Source organism: Lichenostomus cassidix, chromosome 12 (assembly GCF_008360975.1).
Source record: "Lichenostomus cassidix isolate B80296 chromosome 12, HeHo_3.0, whole genome shotgun sequence".
Lineage (NCBI taxonomy): Eukaryota > Metazoa > Chordata > Aves > Passeriformes > Meliphagidae > Lichenostomus > Lichenostomus cassidix.
The window spans coordinates 20,494,982-20,515,239 of NC_139493.1; the positions used below are offsets into that span (position 1 = coordinate 20,494,982).

At 41.0% G+C, this 20,258-nt stretch overlaps 1 protein-coding gene across 4 annotated transcripts in view; it reads right to left on the reverse strand.

Annotated features, from left to right (window-relative positions):
* The window catches only part of FGD3 (FYVE, RhoGEF and PH domain containing 3), a 120,381-nt gene that overhangs the window by 77,244 nt on the left and 22,879 nt on the right, over nucleotides 1-20,258 (reverse strand). Inside the window, exon 1 of one of the 4 annotated variants that reach the window (XM_085073178.1) lies at nucleotides 6,866-6,998. The exons of the other annotated variants lie outside the window; for them this stretch is intronic. The gene's annotated coding sequence lies outside the window, so the exon portion shown is untranslated. Of the gene's footprint in view, nucleotides 1-6,865; nucleotides 6,999-20,258 lie in introns of those variants that run through there. 4 annotated transcript variants of the gene reach the window in all.

Below are 20,258 nucleotides of genomic sequence, written 5' to 3' on the forward strand. Positions count from 1 at the left end.
TTCCAGGGATGGGGAAGACACAGCTTCTCTGGGCAACCTGTGCCAGAGCCTCCCCAGTCTCACAGCCAGGAGTATCTTCCCAATATCCCATCTGAATCTACCCTCCTTCAGCCATTCCCCTCTTGTCATGTCCACACAGGCCCTTGTCCAAAGTCCCTCTCAAGCTCTCCTGGAGCTCCCCTTTATGCATGGGAAGAGACTCTAAGTCTCCCAGGGCCTTCTCTTCTCTGAACAGCCCCAGCTCTCCCAGCCTGCCTCCAGTGCAGAGGGGCTCCAGCCCTTGGAGCATCTCCATGGCCTCCTCTGGACTTGCTCCAGAAGCTCCATGTCCTTCTGATGTTGGGGGTCCAGGAGCTGGACACAGCAGAGGGAAGTCTTATTAGGGTGGGGTCCCACCTGAGCAGGGCAGAGGTGCAAAATCACCACCCTCATACGCTGCCCACACTGTGGGATGAGCCCAGGAAACAGGGGGTTTCTGGCCTGTCAGTGTATGTGGCCAGGTCATGTTGAACTTCTTGTCAACCAACACTCTCACGTCCTTTTTTTTTTAACTAGGATGCATCAGTTAGATATTTTAGCTGTCAACTGAACACTGCAGAGCTCCAGCTTGTCAGATTCTATTTCTCCTTTTAAAAAAATAATAATAGAAAAAAGTTAATGAAACATTGCCTGAGAATATCAGAATACCCTGCTCAGAACACACAAGAGAGACTGCTGCTCAGAAAATCCATATGGTAGAAATTACTTATTTTTATGGAAAAGATAGAACAATCTTTCAAATCAAGGATACAGATATTCTCTCAAAGCTCTTTCTTTCAAGAACACACAGCTATTTTGACAACAATTTGTCTCTCTCAATTGCAAAGATTACATCATTTAATCTAACCAGCAATACCCCAGGAAGACACACAAGTTCTGCTGTACACAGTAAAGTATATGCTATCTATTTTTACCTTAAAGTTTAAAAAAAGCATGTAATTCCACTTCTCTGGGATTATAAGAAACCAGGAAAAATTGCCATCTAAATTGATATATTACCATGTTAATGGCAGTTAATGGAATTGCCTGTATTTCCTTGACATTTTAAGTTACCTTTCTAATCATCAGTCCAGGGCATGTGGGGAATACTGAGGTTTTACACCTACACTAAATTTGCTCTTCATTTCCTATGAACACTGATGCTAATAGTGTAGTTTGTACAATTCTCAATACTGTCAAGAAAGAAACCAAATTAATTCTAAAGTACAGATAATTCGCTCCTCAGGAAGAAAAGAAACTAAGCAGAAACACCAAGTCCAGTGGGAAGGAAAGAAAAAAGTAAAAAGCAGTATTACCGATAGCTATTTTCACTGAAGGACAATTTACAAATTCTACCACCATTAAATAAACCTACTTCCAAAAACAAGTATTTCCCTTTTACAAACACATCACTTTTTTGTTACAGCAGTAAGTGTTTCAGTGTCCCTTACTTACTCTCACCCTACATTTCCCATGTAAATTCAAACACGAACCATAAAACAAAAGAAGTCCCATTAATGTAGCATTCTCAGTAAGGCTTGTTCTGTGGATTTTTCTCCAAACCACTGACACCGAGCCCTTCTCACAACATGATTTAAAATTCCATGCTACTTCCACTTCTTTTTCAGATATATTAGCCTGGCTGTGCTTGGAGGAACATCTCCCTGAGAAGAACTGTTTCATACAGCTACAGCTGCAGGTAAGCACAGTCCAAGCTTCTGGGGTGCATCTGGCCTACAGCAGAGAGAGGACACAGCAGGATAGATATGATTCTTGCAGACCTTACCCCGGATGCTACCTCAAAGTTTTTCAAACCTGATTGCCGCCATGGCCAGAAGCATGAGTAATCCCATAAATTTAAAGGGGATTGCTCACAGGACTACAGTTACAATATGTACCATGCAAACACTCACTTGTACACTTTTCAAACTGGGACCATCCATGTCATTGAGAAGTGGTTTATGGGTCAGAGCTCTGCAGAAAGTCAGTAAGACTTTGAATTTTCTAACCATTGGATCAGAAAAAAAACCAAATCATCTGTATTTAATCTTAAAAATATCTGCGATTATTAGGAAGTCAGCTCCGACTAGTGCTGCAGGACATGATGAAAGACACAAGTAATGGTTCTACAAAGCTCATTTAGAGATTTATTGCACACTCAACCTCTTGCAAAGCAACAGAATGCAACTAAGAACATAAACATGACAGAAAGTACAATTATAAAGTCAAAATCTGGTGCTACTACTAGATATTCTCCAGTCCATTACCAACATAAACCCGCTGGCTGCCAGTAATGTTCCGTCTTTCTCCAGTCTCAGTCCTCCATGACCTAAATATTCACTGATTAGTACTTGTGTGTATTTAACTCTTTGAGGACCCAGTCCTGAAGCCCTCCATATTTTTCCATCCAGGCTGCTCAAAAGAAACACTAAAGCATTGGACAGCTCTTTTGAAAAGGAAACTCAACATCTGGCAGGATCAGCACAAGAGCTCTACCAGCCTTCTGAGTTTTGTATCTATTGTCACTCATTCTGCTTCTCATAGTAGTATTTCTAAAATAGGACATTTTAACAAGCCAGACCAAGCACCCAATAGCAGAAAGAAATGGTAAATCCTGAGCTAAAGGACAGAGTTTAAAACAGGTGCAACATACAGGTGGTGGGACTGATGGTGTGGTTTTGTACTACACTTAACCTCCTCCCACTGAAAGAGTCATCCTGCCCTGCTCCCTCAATGACAGACACTACATTATTCTTGCTTAGAGGGTTTTGACCCAACTTGGAGTTGATTCAGCTGATCACAGGGCAGTGGTGTGAAAACTGTGCTCCGGGTGGAAGCCAGTAAGACCACAGGGAGCAGAAAGTGGAACTGGGCTTGGAGGAATCTTCTACAGTGGTACCACAGGCAGGGCTGCAGTTGTGACAGGTCCTGCACTCTGGAGAACCTTGGGAATGACATGGTTTACTGCAACTCAACTGGCCAGCGAACAGAAACACTTCATCTGAAATATTACTACCTAATGGCATGGAGAAAATATATCAAAACCTCTTGTTCTGCAACAAAATACTTTTTCATTGGAAACCAGAACTAAAAGTATTCAAAAACTAATACTGTTTATTCCTATTAAAAGCAAATTCATCTTTACAAGGAAAATAACTCCAGTTTGATCTTTCCACCTTCTCAGACCATGGCATTTTTACCACTCATTCACTAAATGTAACCCAAGTTAAACCAGTTTGCCTTTGACAACCAAAGAGGTCAAGACCTTGAGCTTTTTCAGTGAAGTGTTTTTTCCAGACCTCTACCATTTTTGTGGCAAGGGTTTTTAATTGCCGTATCCCATTTATAGGGGAAATTAATGTTCAACTGATCACATGCTTAAGCAAAAAGGCTCTGTTTCAGTTTCCTGTTGGAACTTGCAAATGCAGATTTGGGGGGGGCGGGGAGGCAAGACAAAGAACAATAGGTCTATTAAAAACAGGATTCAATTTTAACATTGACTTGTAAATTCATCCAATGATGAAGTCTTCACTTTTTTGAAGGGGTGGTAGGCGAGACCCTGTAAGTTTACAAGAGTTTTTAGACTTTGGATGCAGTTCTTCATGGCAGTCCATACACCCACATTCCCAGTGTACTGGGAAGGGACAAGATGCAGGATTACACTGCGAGCTAGTGCCACTCTCTGACACACAGCAAAACCAGGTTGTTCCTAATAAAATACTGGAAATTAATTTAATCCAATTTTTTAGAACTGCAACCAAGTCTCTTCTTTCCCCACTTAGAAATGAAAAAAATTAATAAGAAAAAAAAATACAGATGCCTTGATTTCAGGTGATTGTCATTGAGCCCTTAGAGCACTACTGCTGAGAGCACATGGAGTAAAAAGTATCATTTCCGTCACCTGGACCCTTAAGTACCAAGAATGCTGTAATGGCATCGCCAGTGTCAATCTGCCATATCCCCACTGGATTTTCATACATTAGAGGCATTTCTTTTGGTTTGGATTTCCTTACAGCACCAAGCTTGACTCCAACCCTAAAAATAAGAAGAGGTTTCTTTTGTTGCTTGTGGTTGGGGTTTTTTGGTGGGGAAAGAAAGGGTGGGTTTAGGTTTGTTTTGTTTTGTAACTGCTCCTAAATTCAGGACTTTCAAGTCTTTGCCTCTAGCATTATGATATGTATCCTAACTGTAAGAATCTTAAAAGCAAGGTACATAACCACAAAAATCTGTATAACTAACTCTACCAGGCTTTTGCTCTTACTTGTTTTTCTCATAACAGATTTATCTCATTATTTGAGCCTCTGTCTCAAAATAGTTTCTCAGATACTCAGATAATAATTTCTCAGATTCTACTTGAGATGAATTTCTGAATGACTAGACTTTCTGCACATTTTTTATATTCAAAATTATAAAATCAGGTAATTTTAAGAAAAAGGGGAAAATAAGCTATGTCATGCAGACATGCGGTTCTTCAAAGGAGATAATCTGACCTAGCTATAGAAAATTATAAAAAAAAATACAGCTCTGCCACAACGGCAAGTAAATCCGTATGTTCTCAGAAAATGTCACAGACATACTTTCCCTTCAAGTTTACATAGGCACAAGTGACAACTGCAATGATTTTTACTTCCATTTACCCAAATTACAGTGAGTTTTTTTCCATCAAGAAGTATGATGATAACTTAGAAGTATATAATTACCCTCCTCTGCTGACACTGAAATGTCACATCCACAGAACATCGACTATTACTTGTTATTTCATGAAATTCACTATTGGTTATGCGGGCTGCTGCTGCAAGTATGAAACCAACACCTTCTCTCCGACCCTAAAAACCCTGCCAGCTGGAGGCAGAAGACAGCACCAGGGAGAGATCTCCAGGAAAGATGTCTCCTTCTCCTTACATACTCACACATAAGAAAATGTAAATACTCTTCCTGAAGATTCCTAGCTGGATCACCCCAAACTATTAACCACAAAATAAGCACGTGTCTAATTCCACACATGTGCCTGCAGCTGTGGCAGTGGAGACCAGAAATCAAATGCTGTTCCTCCACAACTCCCCAGCAAAGCCTCTTACTCACTGTGCTGCAGCTACTGCCTTCCCTACACACCTTCTCTAACCTGGGGAGTCTTTCATTCCCTTCTCAGCCTTTCCAGGAGAAGTCAGAATGCCCTGTATGGTCCAACTTCTCACAGTCTGGGTTCACCACTCCAAAATTTGTGAGTGGTGAAAATTGATTGCCTCAGACCAAGAATGCAAACCTTACTCCCCCCACGGCAGCATGGCTTCACTACACCCCAAAGAGTGGAAGGGAACAGCCAGCAACACATCTTGCAAAACTGTCTTCCTCTCTGAGAGGTACACTCAACACCCCTTAGCAAAGAATGGTGGAAGAACAGTTTGTTTCTTGATCAGCCTTTTTTTCTTGTTGTCCCCAAGCTTGCCTCTAACTCCACCCACTTCTGAACAAAGATTCTCATACACCTTAGCTCACACATAACTTTCAGAAATCTGAAGGCTCTGGGTCCCACATGGGAACACCACAAGAACACAGGAAGCCTTAGGACCATGGAAGAGCTCAGCAGAAGTTTTCAGATATGCAACACCAAAATTGCAGGTAAGGCAGATCCTTAACTCCTGCTGGGGTGCTCATGTCCTTGTTTAGATCCCACCTCAATTTACTGCAAACTGTATACATTGGACTGATCATAATAAAAAAAAAAACCAACCCTGCATACATCGATTACTTTAAGAGCTGGATATCATTAAAAGTCCCATAGCAACAGGAGCTGTAAGATACTCCCTCAAACACCTCAGGGAATGCCTAAATAACAAATATTTAACAAGGAAACAGAAAAGACGGGGAGGGAAAGTCTGGTCCAGGTCCCCATGTTGTCATGGTGACTTCTCAGTCATTATGTACTTCAACCTCATTTAGAAAAAAGCTACATTTTCACCCCTCCCAACAAAATAATGCAAGAAAGGGAAAAAAATCCTGCCACCTTTTCCCAAGGCAATCAAATGGCAACCGAATCCTTTGATCAGGCAGAACCCCTGAAATATTTTAACCAATACTTTTCTTGCACTGAGAATCAGGTACACAGACAACATGGAAACAGACATCAGCAGAAAATTCAAATTAATAGTCCATCCAATCCATTTATCATACAAGATTCTGACCACTCTTGGCCCAGACAGGTTTCTGCTTTCAAATAATTTAAAAAATAATTACTTACAACATAATTTCATTCATCCCCATTTGCAGACACTGTTTGTGAGCAATTGGTTTTCTTTTACCAAGTACTATGTGTTCCACATGCTGCTGTTATGATACAGAGCTATCAAACAGCCTTAGCCGGCTCAAAAATAATAAAATCTTCTCAACATCTACACACAAATGCTGCATAAATACAGATTCTAGAAAGCAAAAAATCAATACAGCTCATTATAGAACTGTATGGATACATAGCAAATGCTTTACTACCAGCACTAAATTGCTCACACTCAGCAAACACTGCCCAACACCGCCAAATCCGCCCCACTTCTACACCAGGAAAAGGCTAATGCATAACACAGTCAAAGAGCTGGCATCTAGTAAGACACCATTTTCTACATGGTACCTGAAAAAGCATTACAGACTCCACGAGAAAGCACTATTTGAACAGATCACAGCACGCACACTTACCGGCAGCTAGCCAGCCCAGTCTGCCCAGCCATCTGCCCCCTTGCCCGCCCACCTCCCAGCATTCAGGATATCACCACATTCACTTCACAGACGGACCGTTCTGATGACCCCCACCCTCCCCGTTAATCAATTAATGAAGCAAGACTGGTTTTTTCCTTACTAAGCAACGTATGGACACTAGGTCACTTGAAGGTTGCCTGTTCCTTCCTGCTGCAGGGCCTCCCAGATAAAAATTGCCCAGCCAAATTCAGGATTTTTTTTTTTTTTTAATATTCCTTCAAAGCTGTAGGAATACACTCAGCCCTTGACAATGCCAGCTTGCATGATGAAAGAGCAAAAGTAGTTTTGAGGCTGCCGAATGCCTTCCCTGGGTTACCATGGAAATAAATGTGGGAAGGGGAGGGGGCTTCGCTGATGGCAATTGCTGCTACTCAGTGGAGATGTTCTAAAGCCAGGCTGTGTGGGACTACAGTCCAGGAAAAGAAAATGCGTTTTAATATTACTACTATAATTTTACCTGCACTTCCTTTAATTTGCACCAAATTTCACATAGTTGAAAAGCATGAAACTTCCCCAAGATGCTGGAGGGACACTGGCTGAAACAAGTACGGTGTAAGATCCCTCCAATTAAGGGCTGAAGAAACTTTATTTACATATTGGAATTTACACAGATGGGAATTAATGCTCAGTTGCAATTAAAACTTGGTTGACAAAGATGAACCTGCCGCAGAGCTAAAGCTGTAGCAAGGACGACTAGTTTCAGGAAGGCTTGATAAGGAGCACAGCCTTACCATTAAAACACATGGTAGCATTTCTCTTACAAACAATTCTCCCACATAGTATGAAACAGATTACCTCAATGATCTTGTTGACCCTTGTGGAACTGATAAATGTCCATCAACAAAAGCAGGGTGGACACTGTGACACACTGCTCCACAGTGCTCCTCCATGAGATCTAGACTCATATCACCACCACCACCCTCCCCCTTCTTGGGTCTTATCAGGGTTCCCATGGAAAGTCTACCAAAATAATCCATGGAAGGCAGAAGCCTGGCACCAAAATCCCAGTAAGAACTGCCAATACAATTTCATCAAACTGATTACATTTTATACAAATTTAATTAGTATTTTTAGGTTGGATATTAAGAAAAATTCTTTCATTGAAACAGAATGGTTAATCATTAGAACAGGCTGCCCATAGCAGTGGTGGAGCTGGACTTGATGATTTTGGAGGTCTTTTCCAACCTCAGAAAGAGATAAGAGCTGCTCACTACAGTGACATTAACGCAGTACTCCAACCAAAGTGCAATACTCACTGTCCAATATTTGCCACAAAGCAGAAGCAACTTCCACAGTCATCGGTTTACCATTGGTTATTACCAATGCATCTAAATTTTACACGTCAAAAAATTCTCCAAGCACTGTCTCTGAACACACAGAGAAAGTTTTTTAATAACAGTTAATTAATAGAGAGCTCTGCCTTAGCACACTAGGCAGACCTCCTCTCTCCTCAGCCTCTCCATAGAGGACACCAAGAAGTCTGCACCAACACAAAGACCACTTTGGTTTCCAAGCACAGCAACTAAAGGTGATCCACTCCAAAATCCACCATATATTTACTTATCATTTCCAATGGGCTTGTTTAGAAAGTTAAGCCAAAAAGAGAAGAGGTAAGCAAGTTGTGGGCCATACAAAAAGACAGAGTAAAGCTACGGTGTAGACACCGTGAGAACAATTACAAGCCAGCTGTGCACAAGGCTGGAAAAAACCTGTCAGACTTTGGACTTCCTGCAGAAAACTCCAGTACTGGCTGCTCTGCAGCTGCTCCAGCCAGCCCTCACAGCAGCTGCCTGCTCCCTGGAACTCACTCATCTCTCCAGCCCCACAGCAGAGAAAAGGAGACACCACCAAGGTCCTAGTGCCCCGAGAGAAGTGGATATCTTCTACCCAAGTGGGGCCAGGGGAGAACTGGTGGGAGAAGTAACCTAGGCCAGGTCCCTTTCTGACTCCCCTCTCACTTGCAGCAATTTCTGCCCTAATTTGAGTTGAGAGAATAAAAAAGTATGAAAACACTTTTTTTTGCAACAACCTATCATAGCCATAACATGAACTAATACATTACAATTACACATATAGAATCTCTGTAAGACACACTGCTGGCCAAGGAGCAGAGAAACCCCTCCTGGACCTGAGGGAAGGCTCATCTCCTCATCTCCCTGTGAAGCAGAGAACAAACAGTCCAACCCATATCCTTCCACCCGTTTTCCTCCTCAGCCAAATACGTGTTCAACTTTTCTTTTCAAGGCCACAAATCAAAAACCTTAATACAAATAAAACACAAATCTGATTTTATGATATCACAATAAAAATCAGTTTTGCTGATCACATGTGACCCAGATCACACAGTGCAATTCTGCATGCTTCCCCAAGCTCCTACAGGTGGCCCTGCCATCAAAGCTTTATAACCACCAACAACAAAGTTTCACTCACAGCAAAATCTCAATTCATATGCAAAGTCAAGGAAGAGCAGAATTTAATCTGCCAATGCAGACACAGCAAAGCACTATAAAACACTAGCTGATGCATACAAGCAATGGGAAAGAGCTGAAATGGCTTAAAAATCCAAACAGCCAGAAACCAGAGCAGGCCAAAGCCACAGAGCAGCTCTGCAGAGCTCACCTGGCATGGACTTACAGTAATGTCTCTGGCCACATCCCCTCACACCATGCCAGCACTGTGTCCCTCTCCCAGCTCCAGCAGGCACCAACCAGTGCAAGATGGGACTAGTCTGGAGCAACTCTTCCAGATGGCAGCTGCCATCCTGATGCTTCTGCCCACTCATCTCCTTCTCTCTAGAGACCAGTCTATCTGGCTAATGAATTTTAGAAAAACAAAATGGAAAAAGAAAAAAAAATATTTTATAGCTCTTTACCCCTTTTATTGACCACTCTGAAATGTGAGCCTGAGAAGGAAGAAGGGATAGAAAACACAACGCATAAACCTCACTTCCTCAGGAAATCAGATTAAAAGCCACACCATCAACTACCAGGGAAGCTCAACAAGACAGGGAGCAGCTCATATAAATTATTCTTTTCTCTAAAAGGCAGCTGCCAGGGAGAGACAAAGGTGACTACTGAGGCTGAGCAGAAGTCCAAGAAATTGCAGGGAGAACATATATTGATTATCAAAAATCAAGAATATATCTCTTTCTATATGCATACTAAAATTGCACATGTCCAGGTATGTTTGGAAAGGGCAGCCAGGAGATTCCTTTGAAACCTCCCTGAACAAACAAAAAATGATCACTGTTTTAGACTTTGTAACAGCCAAATAGCACTAGACTAACCAGCCAACACTCCTGTGATTCTGTGGCTAAAACCACTGTGCTCCAGGAGAGAAACATACACATACTTTGTCTCCTAGTAACAAGGCAAGGTATCAGATGTGTCAAGCTGAGGGGAAAAAAATAGTCTTTTATTCCAGAATAATAAATGGAAAAAAGCTGGCAAATGACTGGCTATTTATTATTACATGATCCTGCTGTAATCTTCTTGAAGCTTTTTATCAGAATTGTGCATGTGCAAATAAATTAAGAGTTAATCCTATGGTTGGTGGTAGCTTTTAGATGACTGATAACATCTTATTGGAAGAACAGATATAAAATTAAAAAAAAAAACCAAACCACCAAAAACCCAAAACAAAACCAGAAAGGGGACATTTTGAAGGACAAACCATAATTTCAAATCATGTACCCAGCAAAATGGGGAATAAGTTGATATCTATTGTTTGTTTACCCTGTATTTTATGCTCTAAAAACTACATTCAACTGCCAATGAAACAAATGAAAAGTCAGCTTGCCTAACTGCAACACTGATATCTGAAGTCTGAAGACACTTGTGTTGCTCACACTGTAAGTAGTTGCATGCACCAAAAATAAATTTTAAAAAATTAAGAAGATACAACGAATCACTCAAGCCACAGCAGAGCAAGCAAAAGAGCCTTGTTTTTCTGAATGGTGTAATAGCTTTTAAAAAACCCACAAAAAGATGTACAATTACTAATCTGTCTAAGAGCTGCACAAGTGCACCATGTTATCTGGTCCCCAAATAACACCACTAAAGGTGAAATGGTACACCAGCCCATGGAAATTGAGATTTACAGAGGTACCTGTTACATCTGGGGACATTCTGTGGTTTGCAATATATATTTTTACAATTTTCTCTTGTGCAGAGCTGACTGGTTAGGCAGACAGAAGACTCGGGGTACTTTTGTGAGCCGCACAGGTTTGCCCCATATTTCAACCAAGTCCAAACCACCTGAAAACAAACTGAAGTGATTTTTTAAAAGATGACTTTTCACAATTCTCCTTAAGTTTTCAACCTTTTAAATCCCATCTCGGCTAACATCCAGAATTTCCTTCTCATATAGCAGCAGAAAAACTCCTTGTATGCACTAATAAGGCACATAGATGCTACCCAACAGACTACAGCTGCTTTAAAATGTCAGTAAAAAAAAGCTATATGAAACAGTGTCCATCAATTATTATTTCCCTCTGCATGTGCAATCAATACAAGGACACTGCAACTTTAAAGCTTGATCATTTCAATCCATTTGGAGTTACCTTAGAGGCATTAAGACAGCGAGGGGGGTTTATCACTGCTCTGTTGCAAGAGAAACTTTTGAAAACCAAATAACTTTTGAAAAATGGAAGTAGCTCTGCTGTCAGTCACCTCTGCTACCAAAATATATTCGTTTAAAAACTCAGCATCTTTTGCTTTTTTAGGGTTAAACAAATTAAACAGAAATTTTTGCCTGGTCATACAATTTCTGAAATTTATTTTAGAAACTCCCCATTAATACCTGCAGTAAAAACAAAGAGAGAGGTTTAAATTGTTAGCGTGGTATAACTGGTGACAAAAGAAGGTTAAGCACTGAAATAACTTCAGCTACTTAAATTGGGTAATTTTTCTACTAAAACAGCAAAAAAATATTCCTCAATAAAGCAAGATTAATGGGTCTCTAGAGACCTTTGATCCAGCCATTTCATACCACATGTTCAGTAAGTGTATTAAATTTCACTGTACTAATAATAGGTTACAATTACTATTATCATCATCAACAACAGACAGGCAGTGCTAACCATTCAAGCACAAACACTTCTGCATTTCAATCTCAGGCCACGTGTCCCAAGAGTGTTCTGCGCTGGAACCACACCAGGAGAAAACCCAGAACCAAGCCAGCGTGAAGTGGGGAACAGAGGGAGCTGGAAGTTCAACTCAGTCAGAAACAACTATGAAAGGCGTGAAGTGCCTTTTTCCACTTTCATTTTATTTTCGTAGTCAGAAAATGTTTTGAAAGTAGAACCTATTTGTATGAAGTCACTGATGGGAGCTATATATTTCTTCTAAAACATTTAGAAATGAGGACAAAAACTGGAAGGCTGGAACCATAAACTATGATATACACATTTACTCACAGTTGGCTTTGCAATTTCCAGTTTGGTTTTTATCAGGACAAAACCTCATGGTCTCCTTTCCCTCAGTTTCCAATGAACTTCATTATTAAAACACAGGGTTTTGAGTAGACCATGACTTCACCCAAAAAACAAAGATGGTCTTTGTGCAAGGGGAACCACAGTTGTGTGCTCAGAATGGTGCATAACACCACGCAGCTTTAGCAAGAGCATGAGCCAGGCTAATTATTTTTAATTTTTTTATGTAATTCCTTATTTTTAATATATGTATATATGCATCCATACATTATACATATAGATGTACACATATACACCTTGACAACCATTCCCTTTTATAACTTAAAAAGATGTAGTTTGCTGGTGTTACAGTAATTGTTCATTATTAATTTCATGTATTATCTCTTTCAGAAAAATGTGAACACAAATCTATTTGCAAATATCATTGAACAATTTTCTGCCATAGCAGACAGCGCACAAGAGCAGCATACTGTGCTCAGGTCCATGACATTCTGAAGTCATCAGTGAGGAGAATGAATCTCTGCAATTAGCTGAATACATGTGTACGTATAATGTAGGCAACCTGCCATCTGCATTTCCAGGGATTTCACAGCTTTTTTTGGAAGCTTGGGGATGTGGAACACCAGAGCTTGCTCTTGATGAGAGCACTTTGATAGCAGTCTTCTGGACCAGTGGCTAGTTTTAATTTTATTATTCCTACAAAGGCACCCAACAATCCCAAAGGAAAGCAGAGCCCCTAAGATAGGCACTGTGCAAATATTTACTAAAACCAGGCTTTGTTCACAGTTCCAACAAAGAATGCTTGAAAATGAAAGAAAATTTAAAAAAAAAAAAAAAAAAAAAAAAAGGAAGCGTTGCCAAGGTTTCACAGCGGGAACAGAACGGTAGCATGCACTCCTGGCCAGTCTCCTACCTGGCTCCTGGGACAGGGCTAACTCCCTTCGGCACCAGTCAGTGAGCTTAGAGTATTGTTTCAAACAAAAATAAGTAAATAGGAGCCTTTCTTTTCCCACTCCACAAAGTAAATAACTGAAGTACATGTATTCTTGGTGCACACAACTCCTCCACATGGGAGAGACAGGGGAATTCTTTTGGGAATCCCCTACTGAAACACTGGCAGAACATCACTGGCACTACAGAAAGCGAGATCTGTACATTAGTCACAGCCCAATGCAAACAGAATGTGCCATTCTGCAGGAAAAAAAAGAAAGTGAAGAAGCACACAGAGACTGACACCATGCAGAGAAGTTAGTATCATAATAGCATTTCACACAAGAACTAGCAAAAAGAATTCCATATGGATTCAGTTGCACTGAGCAGTAAGTGTATATGAAAGAAATCAGATTTAAATCAGTTCTTCCAAGCTAAACCTCAAGTTTTTCAAAGAATGTACTTCCTCTTCAAGCCACACTGAAGCAGGGTCATCCCACCACTGTCATACAAGGTTTAACAGATTAAAGTTTTTGTTTTCCACAAGTAGAAGAGCTTTGGATTGATTTTCACAAGTCCATTAAAAATTGTTTTTTAAAGACATCTGTTAGCACATGGAAAGAGGCAGGTGTAGTCATATAGGGACTTATATCAAAGTAACATTATCCAGAACAGACACCATATTTCTGTAAGGATCTATAATGTAAATACGGGATGCCCAAACCAAGGGCCAATTCCCATCCAAATTCCATAGTACATCAGTCTTAGCCAAAGAAATTGGAAGATTTCATTGAATTATCATCTGTTTTTCATTACTAAAGGTGACAGAACCCTGCAATCAAATCATAGGATTGTTAAGGCTGGAAAAGACCTGGAAGATCATCAAGTCCAACCGCCAACCCAACACCACCATGTTCACCATTAAACCATATCTTCAAGTGCCCCATCAGCATTTTTTGAACACCTTCAGGGATGGTGACTCCACCACTGCCCTGGGCAGCCTGTCCAATGCTTCATTTTCAATGAAGAACTTTTTCCCTGATATCCAATCTAAATCTTCCCTGGTGAAGTGGTGGAGAAGTGGTTGTCCTGTTTCCTGGGAGCAGATCCTGACCCCCCTCTGACTGCTCCCCCCTGTCAGGGAGTTGTGGAGAGATACTAAGTCTTCCCAGAGCCTCCACTTTTCCAGGCTGAGCCCCCAAGCTTCCTCACCCACTCCTGATGCTCCAGACTCTTTCCCCAGTCCTGTTCTCTTTCCTGGCACACTCTGGCCCCTCAAGGTCTTTCTTATCATGAGGGGCCCAAAAGTGAACCCAGGATTCAAAGCACAGCCTCACCAGTGCCCAGTACAGGGCAAAAAAGGAGACTTCCCCTCCGCACTTCTTTTGGACTCCATACAGCATCTCCCTCTGGGGCAGGCACAATGCTACACTGCTTTCCTCTACTTAAACATCCAACTGGACTGCCAGAGGTCTTCTTTCTCTTACTTTGTTTTTAAATTAATTCAGAAACACCAAAAATGGTGTTAAGACAAATTACTCTGCAGAAATTTGCACAGTAACAAAGAGCTTGTGATTATATCAGCAATTTTCACAGGGGCTATTGCTCTACTTCTGATTTATGGAAAAAGCTTTAACATTCAAAGCTTTATTCTGCAGCTTTTGAAATTAACTGTACATATGTATGCTTCCGTGAAAAACAAAGCAGAAGTCTTTTGGTTTAATTTTCTCTTTCAATTTATCCTTTGCTGCAAAGAAAAAGGTTACAATTCACTCAATTTCTCACTTCCCTACCAGGCCTAAGAGGTACAAATGCCCTAGTTTCCTCGCCAGGAACCAGCACACTTGGCTGACATGGCATCTCGCCACATACCAAGGGAAAAGTTAAAGCGGTACAGATACAAATTAAAAAAAAAAAAAAAAAAAAATCCTTCTAATTTCAGTATTGCATTGGTCAAAAATCAGTGCCTGTATAAAGATCTGCAAAATTAAAATCAACTGAAGCCTGTAGCTTTTAGGGCCCTCATCTTGGATTTTGGAATGGATTTTGGAACAAAAGGTGTTTTTAAAAAACTCAAAAAACACCCAAAGTACTTCATGAAGTAACATTTCCATTCTCATGAAACAATAGCTCAATTACAGACATTCAAACATCTCCCAGTTGAGATTTTGCAGGTTTTTGCCGAAGAGACCCAGACAAAGAACTAAACATCAAGAGACATTTCTTTGAATTTTGCCAGCTGCTGTTTTGGGCGCTGGGCACACCAATTCAGAGCATTGCTCTGTGACCAGAGCCTGGCCTGAGCTGCTCTAGACCCAGAACAAGCTCTGTACCCGCACAAGTAGGATTTACTTTTGTCCTTTGATTTTTAAAATAGCCATGAAACCCCACCCTGGCTTGAGGAACAAGGTTACAAAGCACTTGTTTTGCACTAACTTGCCTATTTCATGGCACCCCGGACTTCCAGTTTGAATGTTATTTTTTTAAGCACAGCCTCTCACATGGATTTAAATGTTTGGCACAAGACAGTCAGAAGAGCTCTTCGTTGTAGCTTCCTGCCAAGAGGTTTGGATCTGGGCTAGTTATCATTTGTTCCCTCCATACTAATGACACGCTTTAGACAAAGATTTGGCAATGCACTCTTGGCTCAAAAATTCCCACATTTTCTCAAGGAAATGCCCTTCCATATTGTTAAATAAACACAAAAAATTACGATTTCTGTATGAAAAAGGTGGAAAACTACCACACTGGTTAGGAAACCAAGCCAAACTTTGACCTGTTGGACTACAGGAAAAAAAGCAGGGCACAAGTGTAGCTAGAAAGGGCAGAACACCACTTTCAAGAAATCCCCAAGTTTCCCACAGTAAGAAAATGTGTGGAAATGGAGTCAAATTGCCCATGCCCTCAGTTAATGCCAATAGCACTAAAAGACAGCCTCACTGAACAGCCCTGTGACTGGTGTCCCACTCCACTCTTCCCTGACCTGTAAAACACAATTTTTCAAACAAGTAATTTCAGGTTCATATTAAGGTAAATATTTTGTTGTCCTTGGAACATTACAGCCTTCTACCTGCCCTCAAGAGCTGTTCAGATCATCTTTAATCCAAAAGAAAATAATTTTTATGCCTCTTTCGCCCCCTTCAGTAGTACACCTTGAGAAGACTCTGGATCTTTTTTTTTTTAGTGAATGTCTTGGGGTGATTTTATGATAATCCTGTATCCCCTATCATCTGCTTTATGCCCAGAAATGGGTCCTGTAACTTTACACTGGGTTCAGGAGCTGAGAGAACCCTGGTCCAGTTCTTATTCCCCCAGGTTTCTCAGCCTTGAAAGGTGGGGGGAGCAGCATTCCTGCTTCCAGCTGCTGCTAGCTATCCTGCTTGGGCTGTTAGCTAACGATAAGCTTTTCCTGGGACTGCAAGAGCAATCCTCGCCTTCTTCTTCTGCTTTTCTTCTGGAATTGTTTCGGCTCAGCTTCGGTCCGAGAAACCAGACCATCAGTTGAGAGCCACACACTGTGGATGGTGGGGGGAGGTTGTGGGAACACCACATCCTAGGGGCTCCAATCCTGGAGAAGCCAAGCCAGCTAAAGAACTGTAAATCCACCAGCTGTCTTCACAGGTTCAATACCTAATAGTTCCTTTTTCCCATTTCCCTGTGCCCCGTGGGCATTTTGTTTGTTTTGTGAAATAAACAGGTTTTTTCACTTTCAGCCAAGAAATTCCTTTCATGTGGTGGGGAGGGAGTGCTGAAATCATTTTTCTGGGGGAGGCATTCATTTCAGGGTGCTTCCTCCTAAACTTGTCTCTAACCTGGGACAGTGAAACAAGTTGATTTTAAGAAGGACAACTTTCTGGACACTTGCAGTAAACCTTGCACAGTGGACAGAGCCCCAGGATTGCTGGGACTGTTTCTGCAAACACACCACGACACAGTTCCTCCAGAGTCCCACAGGCACCCAGGAACTGCATCTGAGGCAGCAATAATCTGCTGTCACTTGCTAAGCTGAGCTTCAACAGATGTTTAAACAGGACTGAGGTTTATCATCAATAAATCTGTCATGCTCACTTAGCTTTGCCTCTAATTAGGGATGCATAAACCCTCCTGTGTTTAATTTCAAATCTTTTTTGAACATGGTTTAAAAGCTCAGTATGTCTCAGTTACTGCTTTATGGTTTTGGTCTTTTATGGGGTTTTGAGACAAAACTCAAGTGGAACAGAAGAGTTGACCATGAACATTATAAGAAAAGTTGTGAAAAAAGACTGAAAATAAAAAAGAAAGGATTTGGGGAACAAATTGTAAGGGAAGAGGGAGGGCAGCAACGAACATGACAAATGCATACCATGGCCTGTAAACCATTTCATCTCAGCTTGGCTTTTGTGCCATCAGATATGGAATTTGTCCATTTTAATATATCACCCAGGTATGAGAGCTGGGATAGGTAAAAGGGGAACTAGGGTGAAGATGTGGGGTTATCTTGTGCACAAGATAAACAACAAAGGGAAACTCAGATTTAAACTCCAAAGGGTACTGACTGTCGATTTCAATTTTGTCAACCCTCCAAACACAAACTTTGATGTCCCTCCAGATATTTAAAAGCTTTCCATGCTCCATTTAGGAATGTCTACCTCTCTCCTAAAGGGAAGTATCCTGACAGTCTTATCTTGTAGCATCTCATCCAGACAGATCACGGAGGTTTACAAGTGCCTCTTCTTCACTGTATTTCCAAACTGATCCCAGACTGACTCTTTGACTGAATTAGACAACATCTGAACACCTGCATGGGCTAAAGACAACATATATCACATGAAAAATGTGGAAGTGTAGACTAGCAAAAGGTAGCAAAAGTAGGCTTAAATAAAATATTGTTCCTTTGCAACGAACACTACAAATCTGGACCTTAGCTGAGAGAATTGGCAGGCTGACAGACAATGCTGCTACCTATGCATGCCTTCCTTCAGCTCCAGTGACCCTTAATCCCGCTCTGAGAAGTGGCTCTCCAGAAGACACAGTTTTTTACTGCTCTGGGCTGTTCTCAGGGGCACCCTGCATCTGCGTGTGCCCTGTCTTTCCCCCTCCTTTTCTTTTCCCCCCACAATCAATTAGAAAGAATCATAGAATCACAGACTGGTTTGGATTGGAAGGGGTCTTAAAGCCAATCTCATTCCAATCCAAATGGTGTCCCATGGGCAGGGACACCTTCCACTATCCCAGATTCCTCCAAGCCAAATCCAACCTGGCCTCGGGCACTTCCAGGGATGGGGCAGCCACAGCTTCTCTGGGCAACCTGTGCCAGGGCCTCATTACCTAGTCAAGAATTTCTTCCTAATGTCTAATGTACTCACTTCCAGCAAAAGAGTAAAGAAGCCTATCACCAGGCCAGGTTAATATAAATAGGCAATTCTCCAAGCCTTCTCTGTATTCTTTTCAACTTATGGAAGTGCAGGAAGAAAGGAAAAAAACAAAAGGCAGTGAAGTCTACAGGGTGGGCCATGTCCCAAAAATTTGTAGCTCCCTAAAATTAGCATTTGTGGACAAGCAACCCAATCCTTCCAACTGTGCAGACTGATCTAAATTCCTGAACAAGGCCCTACTAATGAAAAGGATCCATCCACAATTTTCCCAATGCTAGGACACATTTAAAGCACAGGTGGACTTGCCAACAAATAAACTGCAATGTCACTGACTGATCATGGATTTTATCAGGGTAACTCTGCTGTTATATGAAGAACATACATAGATCCATGAGATACACACACTTCTAGGAATAACTAAGTTGATGATTCCCAGGCAAGAAGTATTACGCCACTTCTGTTCTGCAGATTTTTTTGGCCATTACTTGTTGCCCACAGATAGAGTAGTAGGTTATCTTGCATTACAATAGACATAGTAAACTGGATTTTTCAGAGGTTGTTGCTTTTCTTAAAATTAATTTTTACTAAAAAAATAAACCAAACAAAAATACTGGCATTGAAGTTGAGATTTCAAAATTTACCCATAACACTCTAATTTCTTCAGACTTTACTGTTCATCAGAAAAGGTCATTCCAAAGAGCAAAACACAGCACTGCATGCTCAGGATTGTAAAGATATCCCACAGCTTGCAATCTCCCAGCTCCAGCTGTGAAGTCACAGCCAGGGCACATCTCGTGTTTCCCTGGCTGGTGGGTTTGCAGAGACCCCCATGTGCACTGCCACTACACCCTTGCTTGCACTTTGGATGCTGAGTATGTCTAAGTGCAAAGCATTTCAGGGAATTACATCAGATGCCATCATTTGGCATTTCCCAATCATCCAAAAAAACCCAAACAATTAAGATACAGCCAGATTTAGGTTTTCTATTGGGAGAAGAAACAGAGTTCATGTGCTAGCTATTTCAACAGCATTATTTCAAAGACAGTATCAATAAAATGTTAGATTAATCATACATCTTTTGATTAAAAACATCGGTGAGGCACATTACCTCCAAAATAGTGGTATAATTAATCTTACTGCTCAGGCACAGTACTTTAGGAATAGGTTCAGCAGAGGGTAAAGAAAGAGACATGAAGAGAACAAAAAACTAACAAATGCAACAAATTATTTGGTAGGAAATTGATTATTTAATATAAAATTATGCCTTTTACTCGCAAACCTGCCACTGACACTTTTCACACATCTATACGCTTCCTAAATACGACACAGTTTGAACTGGAACAGCTAAACAGGATCCATCTCTAATTCATGCTCTCTGGGCAGGAGTTGCTTCTTAAGATGAACAACAGTGACAAACTGATACAGGAGTACAAAAGTATTGCTGAGGTAGATCAGGTACAGTCATGGAGCTGTGGAGGTCATCCAAAAAATCACCCAGAGTCTTTTACAATATATTATTTTATTACCTTAAGAAATATTGCTACAGCAAAAATTTCCAGCTCATTTTCCTCCTGTTTTCTATACTCACCACAATACACACAAAAGACCTGTGGTAACATTGGGTATTAACCCACTGCCTTATCACACCATGGATCTACAGGGAGTTCAGTTCCACATTAGGGATGTATTCAAGAACATTTTGTTTTGACAAAGCTGAGTCTACACTATTTACATATTTGTAATTGCTGCCAATACTGTGGTAAAGCCTGCAAAGGCAC